The sequence below is a fragment of the Lepisosteus platostomus genome (genome assembly GCF_059453375.1).
Source record: "Lepisosteus platostomus isolate fLepPlt1 chromosome 5 unlocalized genomic scaffold, fLepPlt1.hap1 SUPER_5_unloc_2, whole genome shotgun sequence".
NCBI classification, from domain to species: domain Eukaryota; kingdom Metazoa; phylum Chordata; class Actinopteri; order Semionotiformes; family Lepisosteidae; genus Lepisosteus; species Lepisosteus platostomus.
Window position 1 is genome coordinate 332,051 of NW_028291472.1, and position 15,410 is coordinate 347,460.

The 15,410-nt window shown below is 44.4% G+C and overlaps 2 long non-coding RNA genes across 2 annotated transcripts; one reads left to right on the forward strand and one right to left on the reverse strand.

Annotated features, from left to right (window-relative positions):
* Positions 1–9,456: 9,456 nt before the first annotated feature.
* LOC148638288 (uncharacterized) lies at positions 9,457–11,614 on the forward strand. The gene is made up of 5 exons (XR_015931083.1): positions 9,457–9,512; positions 9,910–9,972; positions 10,548–10,610; positions 10,896–10,958; positions 11,486–11,614. It is a non-coding gene; the product is annotated as an uncharacterized LOC148638288 (long non-coding RNA).
* On the reverse strand, positions 11,443–14,992 carry LOC148638289 (uncharacterized). The gene is made up of 3 exons (XR_015931084.1): positions 14,915–14,992; positions 12,428–12,501; positions 11,443–11,579 (listed from the first exon to the last, which is right to left on the reverse strand). It is a non-coding gene; the product is annotated as an uncharacterized LOC148638289 (long non-coding RNA).
* Between the last annotated feature and the right edge of the window lie 418 nt (positions 14,993–15,410).

Sequence of the window (15,410 nt, forward strand, 5' to 3'; positions counted from 1 at the left end):
ACTAACGTCTTTCATTCATTCCCAGACTTAACAACATCCAGCACCACCACTCCTGCTCCCACAAGTCACAGTGAGTATGGCTGGAACACCACTTCAAGGGTGTGCACTGGGAACACTGGGTATCCTCTGAACACTGGGCGTGCACTGGGAACACTGGGTATCCACTGAACACTAGGCACTAGGGAACACTGGGCCAGGATGGCTTTGCTGTACCTAATCAAACTCTGTTTCTCTTTCAGACTTTAATAAAAGCAGCGCTAATTGTTCAGGTGAGAAAGTATATAACTTCATTAAGGGTCTCCGACCTCTATATGAATTAAAAATAAATTATATGCTGTTTAAAGGGGACAGCGGGGGCTGAAGTAGACAGGATGGCTGTGCAGGGCGTCATCAAACTCTGTTTCTCTTTCAGATTGTGATGGATGTTGCACTGATTGTTCAGGTGAAAAAGTATATAACTTCATTAAGGGTCTCCAGCCTCTACATAAATGAGGAATAAAAGATACGTTGTTTGCACATTGGTTAAAGGGGACAGAAAGGATGCCTTTGTTGTTCCCTGATGTCGTGGGCAGAGCCCAGACACAATTATCCCTAAGTGATCCTCACAATACTACATCATGCTTGTGTTACATAACGCTCATATTACATTTCATTTGTATTTCCTTCAGAAAAACGCAGGATAGGTTGGTGGAGACCTATTAAGGGTTTCTGAAGTCTACACTGGGCAGGTTAAACTCTTGTTCAAGATGTCCTCTTCGACAGGAAGCAGGGCCTGTGCAAACTGCAATGACCCGAAAGTACGACCTTTATTAAAAATGGCTAATGACGGTAGCTAGCGATTGTTAAACAAGGTAACAGATATAGAAGACAGACAAAAAAAAACACCCTAGATCAGAGAAGGACTGCTTTCCCCTCTGGGTAAGAAAGGCCGACTGCATTTCCGGGGGAGGAAAGCTGCTTTAGAGGAAACACCGGAGAAGCAGAACTCAAACACTGGGAACACTGGGTATCCTCTGAACACTGGGCATGCACTGGGAACACTGGGTATCCTCTGAACACTAGGCGTGCACTGGGAACACTGGGTATCCTCTGAACACTAGGCGTGCACTGAGAACACTGGGTATCCTCTGAACACTAGGTGTGCACTGGGAACACTGGGTATCCTCTGAACACTGGGTGTGCACTGTGAACACTGGGTATCCTCTGAACACTGGGTGTGCACTGGGAACACTGGGTATCCTCTGAACACTGGGTGTGCACTGGGAACACTGGGTATCCTCTGAACACTGGGAGTGCACTGGGAACACTGGGTATCCTCTGAACACTAGGTGTGCACTGGGAACACTGGGTATCCTCTGAACACTGGGTGTGCACTGGGAACACTGGGTATCCTCTGAACACTAGGTGTGCACTGGGAACACTGGGTATCCTCTGAACACTGGGTGTGCACTGGGAACACTGGGTATCCTCTGAACACTGGGTGTGCACTGGGAACACTGGGTATTCTCTGAACACTAGGTGTGCACTGGGAACACTGGGTATCCTCTGAACACTGGGTGTGCACTGGGAACACTGGGTGTGCACTGGGAACACTGGGTGTGCACTGGGAACACTGGGTATCCTCTGAACACTGGGAGTGCACCGAGAACACTAGGTATCGGTGTACAGATGCAGCCATTCAAAATGGGTGAGGTATTTCGCGGCATACCCACCGGGGTATCATGCGGTTCACGTGTGTCACGTGACTAACTATCCGGCGTCGCCTTGTAAAACCGCCAGGGGGAGCTTAACGTCTCATGTACAGCATTTGAGCCTTTAATTTTGAACTGTGTATTACAGCATGTTAATCATCAGTCATTCAAATGTTGGTATATTTTATGAAAGCAAGATTGCTCAGTTGGACAAAAGTACACAACCTACCTTTATCAGAAATATTTATGCATCAAAGCCTTTACTGAAGATATTACTAATAGTATTAATAATGGATGACTTTGGACAAGCTGTATACTCAAAGTATAATTTCTTTAGCACATTTGTACAAGCACTTGGAATCTGTCCAAGCCATACTTTGTCAGGCATTTTGTTTTACTTCAACGGGCATAAAACCTTCCTTGCTTTTAACAGGGCGTTTCATAATTTCTAACTACGAAAATGATTTAAAATGCGACACCTATCATTCAACTAGAGCTTAAAATATCACAAGGATCCTCAAGAGCACAGCAAAGAGTGTATTAAAAGACACTTGTATTTATCAACGCTTTCTTTTCTTATGGAACCACTTCAGAGGGGTGTTCCAGGAATCGGCACTTTAAAGAAAAAAATACACACCAGTATTCCATTTCTCCCTAAACATTGTAAGCTTCGAAGTCTTTAACTAACGTGATACCGGAGTCAACAAGCATACTTTTAGAATTTGATTAAAAGGGAATATAATATGGAATCGCGTATCTCAAGAATTTAATAACGGTATGATTATATCCGTGTACTGCGGCAGGGCTGTGTAGGGCTGTTTCGCCTGCCTGTTCATGCGAGCTGTCTTGTAGCCTACTGGTCTAGGTGCGTGACTACCAGCTAGCAGGTTGTGTGCTTGAATCCAGCTGGTGCTGGACTTTTCATTTTTATTTATTTATTTTTTAATCGCATAACATAAACATATTACCGTATGCAAACTGTACTGTATACAGTATGTATATGTATATTTAATGTCTTAACTGTGCCCGTTTAAGTATTGAATATTCATATCTAATTTTACCACTGAAGGGAAATCTTAGTAGCTGAGCATAAAAAAATAGGAGCATACTGTAACGCGTGTGAAGGCCATAAACGATATTAATTTTGGAACATAAACATACAGTATATGGCTGGTCTCGGTACTTTAAAGAAAACATACACGAAACATGGTTTCATTATGACCAGAATCGGTTTTGAGATATTTTTAACTTGATTTACAGTATTTGAGAGGTATGTCTTAACACCGATACTACAGTGCTTAAGTACTGCTCACGTATATGTTTCTAGGTTTATATTATGCATTTCATACGGTCAAATTACTTTTGAGCAACTAATAAGAAGCGCGAAACGGTATGCGCTTTAGTTTCGTTTTGTGCTGGGACCCGTGGATTGATTAGAGATATCAAGTACATACAAGTCATTTTTTAAATGTTGTAGTTCGTCTTGAAAAAATGTTACGAGTACATCATCTATCAACAATTACACAGGTTCTGTTTCCATATAGCGGATTTTGGTTACGTAATATTATTTTCTAGATTTCACGTTGTGAATATGATGGGATGTCTGATGGGATGTTTCTAAAAATCCATCCTCTGTAAAACATCTTCTCTAGTTGTCCTGCATATGTATTCGCTAATGAAGCTGTGTGTTCTGAGCCTGGATCTCTACATTTCTGTATGAACCAGCTTAGAGGGCTAAAGACAGCTTGTGTTTAAATAGAGTGTAAGGCAATTTATGCTTCTAAAGTCATGGTCAGCATTTATTTTTGTACTGTGCTGTAAACTTGTTCTGTGCTAAGTCACATTATTTTATAGCGTTTTTATAGCGTTATCAAATACGGTGTTACTGTAGTTTACTGAGTCCCATGTCACATGGTCTGTGATTGAAACCTGTAAAACCGGTTTAATTCGTCACAGCCAGCACTCTTCAGGTGTGAGGGTCTTCTGCTCAGAATGAAACGCTAAAATGTTTGTGTATATTCTAATGGTAGTGGGGGCAGGGTGTGTGGGAACAGGTTTGGTTGAAATTGCATTGGAGATCTATGTTCTTCACACCTGAAACATTTTCTCTGAAAGCATTTTCTTCGCAGTTTAACCGATCTTGTTACAGCATGTTACAGTTTACTATTATTAACCATATTAATTTGAAGTGCTTAATGTAAAATCTTGTAAAAATATATTTTCATTGTTCAAATATACATTAAGTCTGACTATCATATAATAAGTTAAATACAAAACTAAAGAAAAAATAGGGTTAAATATAATTCAAAATATTTTGCTAACAATGTTAACTGTTTACGAATAATAAAATGTATTAACTAAGGAGTAGGATGGCACAGTTGTTAGTATGTTTTTTGTTTTGTTTCTTTTTCATAAATACAACAGTAGTACCTGATGTCTCAGTGGCTTTCAAAATTAAATTATGCATGCAAACCTGTGAACTAGAAAGTTAACTAAGATATCCATCCATTATATTCCATAATATCCATGAAATATATGGCACTGAAATATGTGTGACGCAGTGGTGGCCTGACACGGTGAGGTGCCCTGGCAGCTGTATGATGCAGTGGTGGCCTGGCACGGTGAGGTGCGCTGGCAGCTGTGTGATGCAGTGGTGGTCAGGTATGTAGAGGTGCACTGGCAGCTGTGTGGTGTGACACTGTGGTGGCCTGACACGGTGAGGTGCGCTGGCAGCTATGTGATGCAGTGGTGGCCTGGCACGGTGAGGTGCGCTGGCAGCTGTGTGATGCAGTGGTGGTCGGGTATGTAGAGGTGCACTGGCAGCTGTGTGTTGTGACGCAGTGGTGGCCTGGCACGGTGAGGTGCGCTGGCAGCTGTGTGGTGTGACGCAGTGGTGGCCTGGCACGGTGAGGTGCGCTGACAGCTGTGTGGTGTGACGCAGTGGTGGCCTGGCACGGTGAGGTGCACTGGCAGCTGTGTGTTGTGATGCAGTGGTGGCCTGGCACGGTGAAGTGCGCTGGCAGCTGTGTGACGCAGCTGGTGGCCTGGCACAGTGAGGTGCGCTGGCAGCTGTGTGATGCAGTGGTGGTCGGGCATGTAGAGGTGCACTGGCAGCTGTGTGTTGTGACGCAGTGGTGGCCTGGCACGGTGAAGTGCGCTGGCAGCTGTGTGACGCAGCTGGTGGCCTGGCACGGTGAGGTGCGCTGGCAGCTGTGTGATGCAGTGGTGGTCGGGTATGTAGAGGTGCACTGGCAGCTGTGTGTTGTGACGCAGTGGTGGCCTGGCACGGTGAGATGCGCTGGCAGCTGGGTGATGCAGTGGTGGCCTGGCACGGAAAGGTGCGCTGGCAGCTGTGTGGTGTGACGCAGGGTGGAAATGTTCACCATGTTTCACCATGCTGAAAATGTTTGTACCAGACTTTTTTGAGGCCTGTTTAATTGTGTCTGAAGTCTGATGTTGTAAATTTTATTGTTAAAAAGATCCATGAAAATGTCACTACTAAAGTTAGCTGGTACTGTTGTATTGTAAGTGGCAAGTAGAGCTCATATTTTAGATTTTGTGTAGTTGCTAGCGTTGAACTGTGTGTTGGATGCACATGAATATATTCATTATATGCCAGCGCACCTCACCGTGCCAGGCCACCACTGCATCACATAGCTGCCAGCGCACCTCACCGTGCCAGGCCACCACTGCATCATACAGCTGCCAGGGCACCTCACCGTGTCAGGCCACCACTGCGTCACAACACACAGCTGCCAGTGCACCTCTACATACCCGACCACCACTGCATCACACAGCTGCCAGCGCACCTCACTGTGCCAGGCCACCACTGCGTCACATAGCTGCAAGCGCACCTCACCGTGCCAGGCCACCACTGCGTCACATAGCTGCAAGCGCACCTCACCGTGCCAGGCCACCACTGCATCATACAGCTGCCAGGGCACCTCACCGTGTCAGGCCACCACTGCGTAACACCACATAGCTGCCAGCGCACCTCACCATGCCAGGCCATCACTGAGTCAGAGATTAAATAAAACCTCACTCGCACCAAACAAATTTATATTTCTAAATATCACAACATGATCGAATTTAAGTCATTTTAATAACAATGAATAGTCACCTAGGCGTTACAATATAAACATTTATATTGATTTAAATAACGTTTTGATTTAAATCGCAAATGCGGGTTTAAATATATGTGTTTTTTGATTCACAATCAGACAAATGCAACATAAATTGATATCTTTGTCTTCTAAGTATCTTAATAAACTTTCAGCATAGCTTTCTCCCCGTTTAGATTTATTTTGGGATCAAACGTGGAAAGATTAGATTGTAATCGTTTTTATTTTTTAAATACATTTTAGAAAAGTGTAATCTATACTAAAAAGCTGTACACCACCTGCTATAAAGATACATATTGTAATACTTTCGGGTTCGGAAAGGACAGACACAAGAACTCAGACTTGCGGAGTTAAAGCAAGTTAAAGCCTTGATTTTATATATCACCTTTAAAAGTGGCATCTCAAAGCAAAGTAAATACCCAACACTGATTGTACCCATCTGTCATGCTAATAAAGCAGCTTGAATTGAATTGAGAGGGGGGGGGGTATATTTGCTTTGTGTATAAAGTACATTGTGAATGTTTTCACAGCCTTCACTTTGTCGTTTTTATGCCATTTTTTGACCACGCACGAATATTCCTATGTCCGTATCTTCGCAAGGGAATCAGTGTGAATTTTAATACTAATTAAATGACCGCGGGCACTTTCCACCCCCTCTACATTCTCAGAGTAGAACAGACTAATCTTCTAATGAAAGACGGTCCACCCCCCACGGACAGGAAAAGTGCCCACAGGCACTTAAACTTAATATGGTCAGTAACAGTAAACAGTAACATGGTCAGAAGGAGCACGTACAAACGTTTCCGAAATAACCACATGTAAGACTCTGATGCTTAAAATGTTTAGGGAGAAAGTGGAATACTGGTGTGTATTTTTTCTTTAAACTACCAATACCAGCCATATACAGTCTGTAACGTAGGGATTTCTATATGTCTTTATTTAGTGGTTACATTAGTGACAAAGGCTAAACTTTTAGCTTCAGTAACGTGTACATATCTCCCCTTTTTATAAAACGACTTGGTTGAAAACTGTTCCAGAGCCACTGTTGTTTCATCAGTGAAAAGTACATCATGAAATGCCTCTCCCTGTTCAATCCACTGGAAAAAAGAAAAGGAGCATAAAGCTTCTGATGGTCATAAACGATATTCATTTAGGAGCAGCATCAGAGGTATGTTTTTAACTGCACTGCATTGGAGAGAATACCATAGTGTGTTTTTTTTTTTTTACTCCCTGGCGGAAACTGGCTTCCAGAAGAATCAGTATGGCTCAGAGATTAAATAAAACTTCACAGACATTAACGAAGAGCATAACGCGTGTACTGTATACACTGCAAGTACAACCCCCCTCTCTGCAGGAGTGCTGGCTGTGACGAATTGAACCGGTTTCACGGGTATTTTCAAAGTAGGAGGCGAGATTTCCAGCGAAAGACACCTCCCCCCCCTCAAAAACCCAGTAAGTACAGTACTTACTAGTTAAAGGCTAGGCTCCCGACTACGGCGAAAGGAACCCTTCTTTCATTAGAAGACAATGAGCATATTTTAGCCCTGAATGAATTAATAGCAAACATGGTTTACATAAAAGACATTTTTCCAAGAAAGTTTAGCCTTCGTCACTAATGAAACCACTAAATAAAGACATAAATATAAAAATCTTAAGATTTTTAAAATACATGACTTTGCTAAAATTTATTTGAAAATTTCAACAATTACAACCGCCAGGGGAGAGAGAGTACATGGGAGGGATGTTGGTTTTGCATAAGGGGCAGGGCTATGGAAATTAGGTCTGTTTGGGAATGTGTAGTTACATGTTCTGGCTGTTTGTGAATTATCGTTGTTGAGTATGGAGTGTTGAGGTATTGATTTTGTGTAATGCTTTATGTTGAAAATTGAGGTGGATTTTGTTTATGAGAAACAGGATAAACTGGGATGGGAGGAAGGTTTGGTTTTGCATAAGGGGCGGGAGTATGATAATTGGAGGACTTTGCGAGAGTAAAATGGTTTGATTATTTGATTTTGTATTGTGGTTGTTATCTATGTTTTTGGTTGGTATTATGTTTATATGGTTGTTTTTGTTGGTTGGTTGTTATTATGGTTATTAATAATACGATCTATAGTTGAAATCTGAGCCTAAATAAAAAGAAAAAGCAAGTGATTAGGTTTATGAGCAATCTAATTACTTATTCGTTTAAAACGCTATATAAAATAAAGTTTATTATTAATTTGCTGGACAGAGCGGTGAACATTATTATGCATAAGACAAAGATAACGATCCTGATCAGTTTAGAAATCTGTGTACGCTGTAAGGTTTTTACTTCTTAAACTTTTAAAATACACGTTTTGAATAGAAAGAAATCCTCTTCCTGGTACAGTATGTATAGCAAACCAGCACTTCTTTTTTCTCCAATCAGAGGGGTGCCAGATGGTGTCAGCCAATCACCATTCTGAAGCCCTACCATAATCTCTGGTATGGGGAGACCCCAGAATTGTGTCCCATAGTTTAGACAGATGATAGATACTTTTATTGATCCCGTGAGGGAAATAAAGTAAATCATTTTCATTTTAGGAAATTATTAAACGCTCGGTTAAAAGCAAAGGAGATTGTCTGTTATAGTGGACATAAAAACAAGAGTTCGCTGGCATTATATCCTGGAAGACACAGATCGGCGCCAGACCGGTAAATGCTTGATGAACTAGGGATTGGACAGTTTCCAAGTGCTTGTACAATCGATGGAAATGTTCAAATAAATGTGCAAAAGAAATAAACAAAATAATCATTTATTTCTTTATCATATTGGGTAGCTAATGTCCTCTCTTTGCTAGTTAGTGGCTGTGTTTCTGCGTTGGGTAGCAACGGGTGACTGTTCTCAGGCGGAAGATGTAAACAGCTTAATGTTCGTGTTAAATAATTTTTTTTAATTAAAATTCATTCTATACAGCAATCGCATATTTGGGTACCGTTTCATAAAACTTTCATGCTTAAAATGTTTAGGGAGAAATGGAAGACTGGTGTGTATTTTTTCTTTAAACTACCAAGACCAGCCATACACAGTACAGTTTACATACATACAGTAATATTTATGTTCCTAAATTAATATCGTTTATGACCTTCAGATGCGTTATGCTCCTCTTCTTTTTATGCTCAGCTACTAAAATTTCCCTTTAGTGGTAAAATCCATATAAATATTCAAAACTAAGCGGATTAAAATGTGCACAGTAAAGACATTAAATGATTAAATCTTTGCACTACCAACCAATGCACCACGAGTGCCCCTGTCAGTCATTTTGGCCAGCCAATCACTTGCCCTGCAGTGCCCTCCGGTGCCCCGCAGTGGCTTGTGGGTAGGTTAGTGTACCGCGGGTTTTTACCGCGCATTTTGAATGGCTGCATCTGTATCTGATCTCCTCCATGAGGACTCCTTCACCGTCCTGACTCTCCCCTGTGTCTCTGATCCGGTCTCTGTCTGTCTGTGGCTCTTCTGTGAGTTTGACCTTGAGAGATCTGTAATGCGGAGTTCTCACTGGAGCAGTCCGATATGATGGTCAATAAAAGGTCCAGCAAAGTCAAAGCTGGTCGCCTGTATTCATGAAGTTTGTGGGTTTTAATGGATCCGGCCTGGGCAAGCCTGGTTCAGTTAGCAAAGGGGCGGAGAAAACGGACTCCGACTACTGCCTAGCGCAAACCCCACTCCCAGCCGGTCACGGTGAGATCCGAAGACCTTTTAGAACAGGACTTGTAAATATTCCCATTCCATCGTCTTCAGAAGTATGAAGTGGCTCTGCGGGTTTTTTTAAAAACCCAGCGACGCCGACTTTGTCTTCACCCGCAGCGGAGCAGGTCAAGGTTTATCCCTGCGCTGAAAGGACAGGAAAAGAGACGCGGCGTTTCGGCCGCAGAGCCTCCTTCGGGCGCGTGAAGCCGGAAAAGACCACAGTCGAAATGTCGCGTCTCTTTCCCCTCTCTCTCGGCCGCGTGGAACGATCCCGTACCTGCTGCCTCTGCGGCCTGCGGGTGGCCGACACGGCCCCCTCCCTGACCGTTATCCCTACCTTCCGCGCGTCTTCAGCGACGCTTCCCTGACCGTTATCTCTCTCTTTCAGGAACCGCGGCACCGCAGGAATGCCATTACTCCGTGATCCAGGATCCCGGGCCCGCGGGCGGAAGTAGGTTTTGCCTTCTCGCGTGTAAGGGCTCGCAGGGCTCAAACGGCAGCGGCGGGGGGCGGCGAGACGCCTGTGGTGCACAGGCTTGCTAGGTCAGTGCGAGGTGAAGTCGGGGCAGAGCCCCTGGACCACAGCCCCACCACCGGGAGCTCTGCTAAGTGGTGGGTTGGGCAATCAGTGCTGGATACGAGTGTCAAGTGTCGACACGAGTGTGAGCAGCGTCGATTCGAGTGTGAACGGTGTCGACACGAGTCCTGTTGGTCAGTACAGTGTCAATACGAGTGCGAACAGTGTCGACAGGAGTGTGAACAGTGAGTCCTGTTGATCAAAAAAGTATCAATAAAAGTGTGAACGGTGAGTCCTGTTGTTCAGTATAGTGTCAATACGAGTGTGAACAGCGAGTCCTGTTGTTCACTACAGTGTCAATACGAGTGTGAACAGCGAGTCCTGTTGTTCAGTACAGCGTCAATATGAGTGTGAACAGTGAGTCCTGTTCTGTACAGTGTTAACTCATTGAATTCCCTCTTGCTCTGCACAGTGTTAACGGGTGAGAACACGTGTTTTATTCTTTGCAGAATTAACACAGACAGGTACTGCTGTTGAATACTCCACAGTCAACAAACCCCGAGCTGCACAAAGTGAGGATCTTTTACTTCTATCTATTAAACTAGCAGAAATAAAACATCATGATAACTTCTTGCTGCTCTGTCCAGTTTTAACACAAGTGTGAACATTTGTAATAATAGTGAGTCCTGCTGTTGTGTACAGCGTGAATACAAGCGTGAACAGTGAGTCCTGTCGTCTGAACAGTGTCAATACGCGTGTGAACAGTGAGTCCTGTTGTTCAGTATGGTGTTAATGTAAGTCTTATCCTGTATAGTATAAGTTAACATAAGTATTGACCTGTATCCTGTTCTCTACAGACATCACACTACCCAACAGTGATGTGGAGTACGCCACCGTCAACAAACCGAGAGCAGCACAAAGTGAGGACTTTTTTAACTCTTTACCACAGTATAAAACCCACAGGAGTAATGAGAATGACACTAAAAACAACAACACTGATAATGAACAAGAGATTTTGAACAATACACATTCTAGTCAGATTTAAATACCCACAGACCTGACCGTTGGAAGTAGTCAAAAAATGCAAATTATTTTTTTTTCTGCGTGCAGGTTTTCTAAGAACTGAAGAAAGGTTAAAAACGAGAGAACGCCATTCGGTTTTTCAAGCCTGTCTGGTAGTTAGTGATTAATTGGACCCATGATTTAATCCACCTGTATCTGGAGAGAAGCCAGGGTATCGGCATCAACAACAAGGCTGGGCAGCTTGTTCCCCACCCGCCTCTGTGTAAAGACGCGTCACCCATTCTTGGTTTTATTTTCACCTTTCACTATACGTGAAGAATTCCAAAAGGTGCACAAATGCTCCGGACCTATTCTGTGGTTCGGCGATGTCTCTGGAGCCTTTTGTCACAGTGTGCGACTTCCCTGTGTGTCTCCCCGAACACAGGGTCTGACTGAAGGGGCACTGACCTGCAGGAATGGGAGGGGACCGAGCTGGGACGGTTCTGCCACGTCAGCGAAACTCTGGACCCCGACTTCATCTGCCAAAGAAACAGCAGCGTCAATTAACTCAGCCAGCGAGTTCAACTGTTGCCTCCCTTCTCTCCATCTCTGTGTGTCCCATCTCTTCATAACCCGTCTCCTATCAATCCTACTGTGTTTCATTTACTCTTCCTCACTCTGTCTCCTGTCCGGTTGTCTGCAATTAAAACTGAGGTATTTCCTGTGATATCCTCTCTCTCGCTGTGTCTCCTGTCCTGTGTGTTTGTTACTGAGGGATTCTCTGTGATCTCCTCTCTCTCGCTGTGTCTCCTGTCCTGTGTGTTAGTATGTTTGTTACTGAGGTATTTCCTGTGATCTCCTCTCTCTCACTGTGTCTCCTGTTCTTCAGTGTTTTAATCATCTTAAATAATTTAGCTCATTCCTCTCTCACTCACTGCGACTCCTATCCATTCTGTGTTCAGTTCCTCTGACTTGCCTCTTGCATCAGCGCTAGCAATATCATGCATCTATTTAATTTAAAATTATTGATCTGTCACCTTGATAGTTCGATCTCTGCTACAGTTAGCATAGATGGCACAATTAAAAGGACGATGAGCTCAACATCTGTGCGCGTCTAATTAACTGAACCGTACAGAACGTCCTGCCTCAGCTAGTCTCTCGCTGGCGGGGTCGCCCATCGGCTAGGCCACGTCTCCAGGAAATTCTGCGGACTGGACACTGCGGGAGGGTGGGGCTGTGTTTCCACACGAACGCCGGAAATCACTCAGGATCTCCAGAGAGACTCCTGTAGCCTTACAGCATCACAGTCACAGGCCTCAGCATTGCAACTGTATAATATCAAACGCCCAGACACCCTGAGGTGAGGCCGACCAGTCTGAAGTATTACCTGTAAACACCAGGCACACTGGAACCTGACTTCATCGTCCACTTAGCGCAGAGGTGGGGCGGACAGTCAGTTTTCTGGGGAGAAAAAAACAACACCAGGAATTTAGCATACTGAAAGGATCATGGAGTGATGATCTGGCTGAACCCGCTTGGCTGAGGGCTCCTGGCCAGAGGATGAGGAGGCTGGGACCCCCCCTGCACAGCGAGGAGGAGTGACCAGGGGGGGCAGCTACACAGGTGGAGACGGGGTGAGAGAGGGATGCGAGGGTGAGAGGGGGATCACGTGCAGTATTGACAGTGTTTCAGGAGAGGAGTCAGGAGTGATTGCTAAAATATCGACAGCCGAGTCTGACCGAACTAGGGTGTGGCCATCCCTCATGAACTTTCATCACAAACTCCTGTCTTCCTGCGATGTCTCTGAGGAAGCAGCAGGGGGGCGCTCACCCTGTGGTCTGATACCCCAGTATAGTGACGGGGACACTATACTGTAAACAGGCGCCGTCCTTCGGATGAGACGTAAAACCGAGGTCCTGACTCTCTGTGGTCATTAACAATCCCGGGGTGTTTCTCGAAAAGAGTAGGGGTGTAACCCAGGCGTCCTGGCCAAATTTCCCATTGGCCCTTACCAATCATGGCCTCCTAATAACCCCCCTCTCTGAACTGGCTTCATCCCTCTGCTCTCCTCCCCACTGAGAGCTGCTGTGTGGGAAGCGTTCTGGCGCACTATGGCTGCCGTCACATCAACCAGGTGGGGGCTGTACATTGGTGGTGGTAGTGGGATTCGTCATACCGAAGGTCGCGCTTCGGGCCGCGGCGATGTTGACGGACTGTCTTGTAGCTGATAAGGGTTTAAATTTCGACTTAAGGAGTTGGCCATCGTTATATTTCGCGAGGTATAATAGGGGGGGAAAAAGAACATTTATATTTATCAACCTACTAGTAATACTGGGTGGATGTCACGTTCCCCAAAGTTCAGTGCCTCTCTGTAATAAAGTGCAGCGCTTTGAGTGGAGTGTCCAGAAAAGCGCTATATAAGTGTAAGCAATTATTAATAAGGCCCCTCAGTAGTTGAGATCTCTGTTATACCCATCTAGAAACATGCAATCAGCATGTTATTGATGAAGCAATAGTCACAACATTATTCCACACCTCTAACCCTGCACTAGGGGGCGTGCTTCAGGCTCGGGCCAGGGTGAGAGGCGGGTTATGATGACAGTCATGCTTTCTACACCTTATACTGAGCTCAGAAATGGACCGAGCGGACATCTCACGAGCAGATCCCTCCGCGTATAAGAAAGGCAACTTGTCTCGGCAAAAATACCACGGATTCACATCCGAAATATGACATAAAGGCAAAATCCCCACACTTGGAATGCAAACGTACCCTAAAAAGGAAACACGGTTTTAAAACCAACTTGATTTTCCCCTGGAGAAACCTTTTTATGGACACACATCGCATCTATTACACATGTATGACTAAATATAAAGATTAAACTTAATATAAGAAGTCATGACATATCACACATGACAAAGTCTGGTCCAGAATAAACAGTTTACACTGACCCACCTTTATTTACCCTGGTCACTCACTTCTATTAACTGTTTTAATAAGGGTAACAAATGAATATTTGTTTCAATTTGGGATCTACATCTGGGATCCCTGAAATGTTGGTCAGAGGGGAGAAGCTGATATTCAGACGTGAGAATATATTTAAAAAAAGGATCTGGTGTTGTTTTTCACCTGTCTAATCAAAGCTTGTTCAAAAATTATCTGATCATAGGACACACGAGTTTATAATCATACTCATTCCACTTTTTAACCCCGTATATATGCACAATATGAAACGTATATACACTAAATCTCACGTGTGACTCCCATAATATACATTTCTTTCCGAAAATTAGGAACACTTATTACAATTATCAACCCCCCATGACGAGGCAATATTTCATACCTTTGTTTCTTTGTGGGTTCAAAGTTCTGTCCTGTCGTTTCACACGTAATGTTTTGGTAGTTATCTCAATTTTCCTTTGCAATTATCTCCAAGATCATCATCAACTTTTTGTAAAACGCTATGCACAACTGATATTTAAAGAAAGTCCTGTACCAAAAGGTCTTCGTAGGGAAAGACAACTTTTTTTTTCCTTACGTCAGTCGCTACACGGTTACTCTTAAAATCCATTCATCGCCTTTAAAAAAAAGTTTCGTTTTTTATTGTGTTTCACTGACATTTCTGTCACAATTCTGAGGGACCCCAAATAAAATTCACTTGCCGGTATAAAGACGCCGGCGAGGTTAAGACAGCTATCGAGCCACCTGCGTATCTAACGGACGTTTAAAAAAAAATGGCGTGTAATGTTGCGAAGGGCTACTGTTTTTTTATAGTTTGTCGATTGTAAGGGACGTGGGCCGCGACAGAAATACTGGTCGGGGTGGGAAAAGGTTATTTGATGGTTTATTGTACCGCAACGGTCACAATCGACTCACCAGCAAAGATGGCGCCGAGGCCACATCGACTCCCTCCCGCCCTGCCTCGCACCGAAGCTCGAGCTGCGGAGCGCGACGCCGAACCGCCGGTCCGCGGGCGCGGGCGCCGGACATAGACGTCATAACCCCTTCCGAGGCGCAGGAATTATAGATCACTGTAGTTTCTTCTGGACCCGGGTTAGGGACAGTGTGCCCTCCGTGAGAGTCTTCTGAGGAAGCCAGTGTCTCATGGGTGTCCAGGCTGGGTACCATCTGTCCATCACAGGACACACAGACACACACACTCACACACCCTGGACAGGACACCAGTCCATCACAGGACACACACACACTCACACACCCTGGACAGGACACCAGTCCATCACAGGACACACACACACTCACACACCCTGGATAGGACAGCAGTCCATCTCAGGACATACACACACCAGGTCCAGTTTTCCCAGAAGCCAATTAGCCCAAAAGCCTGTGTTTGGACCCAGAGAACACAGGGAGA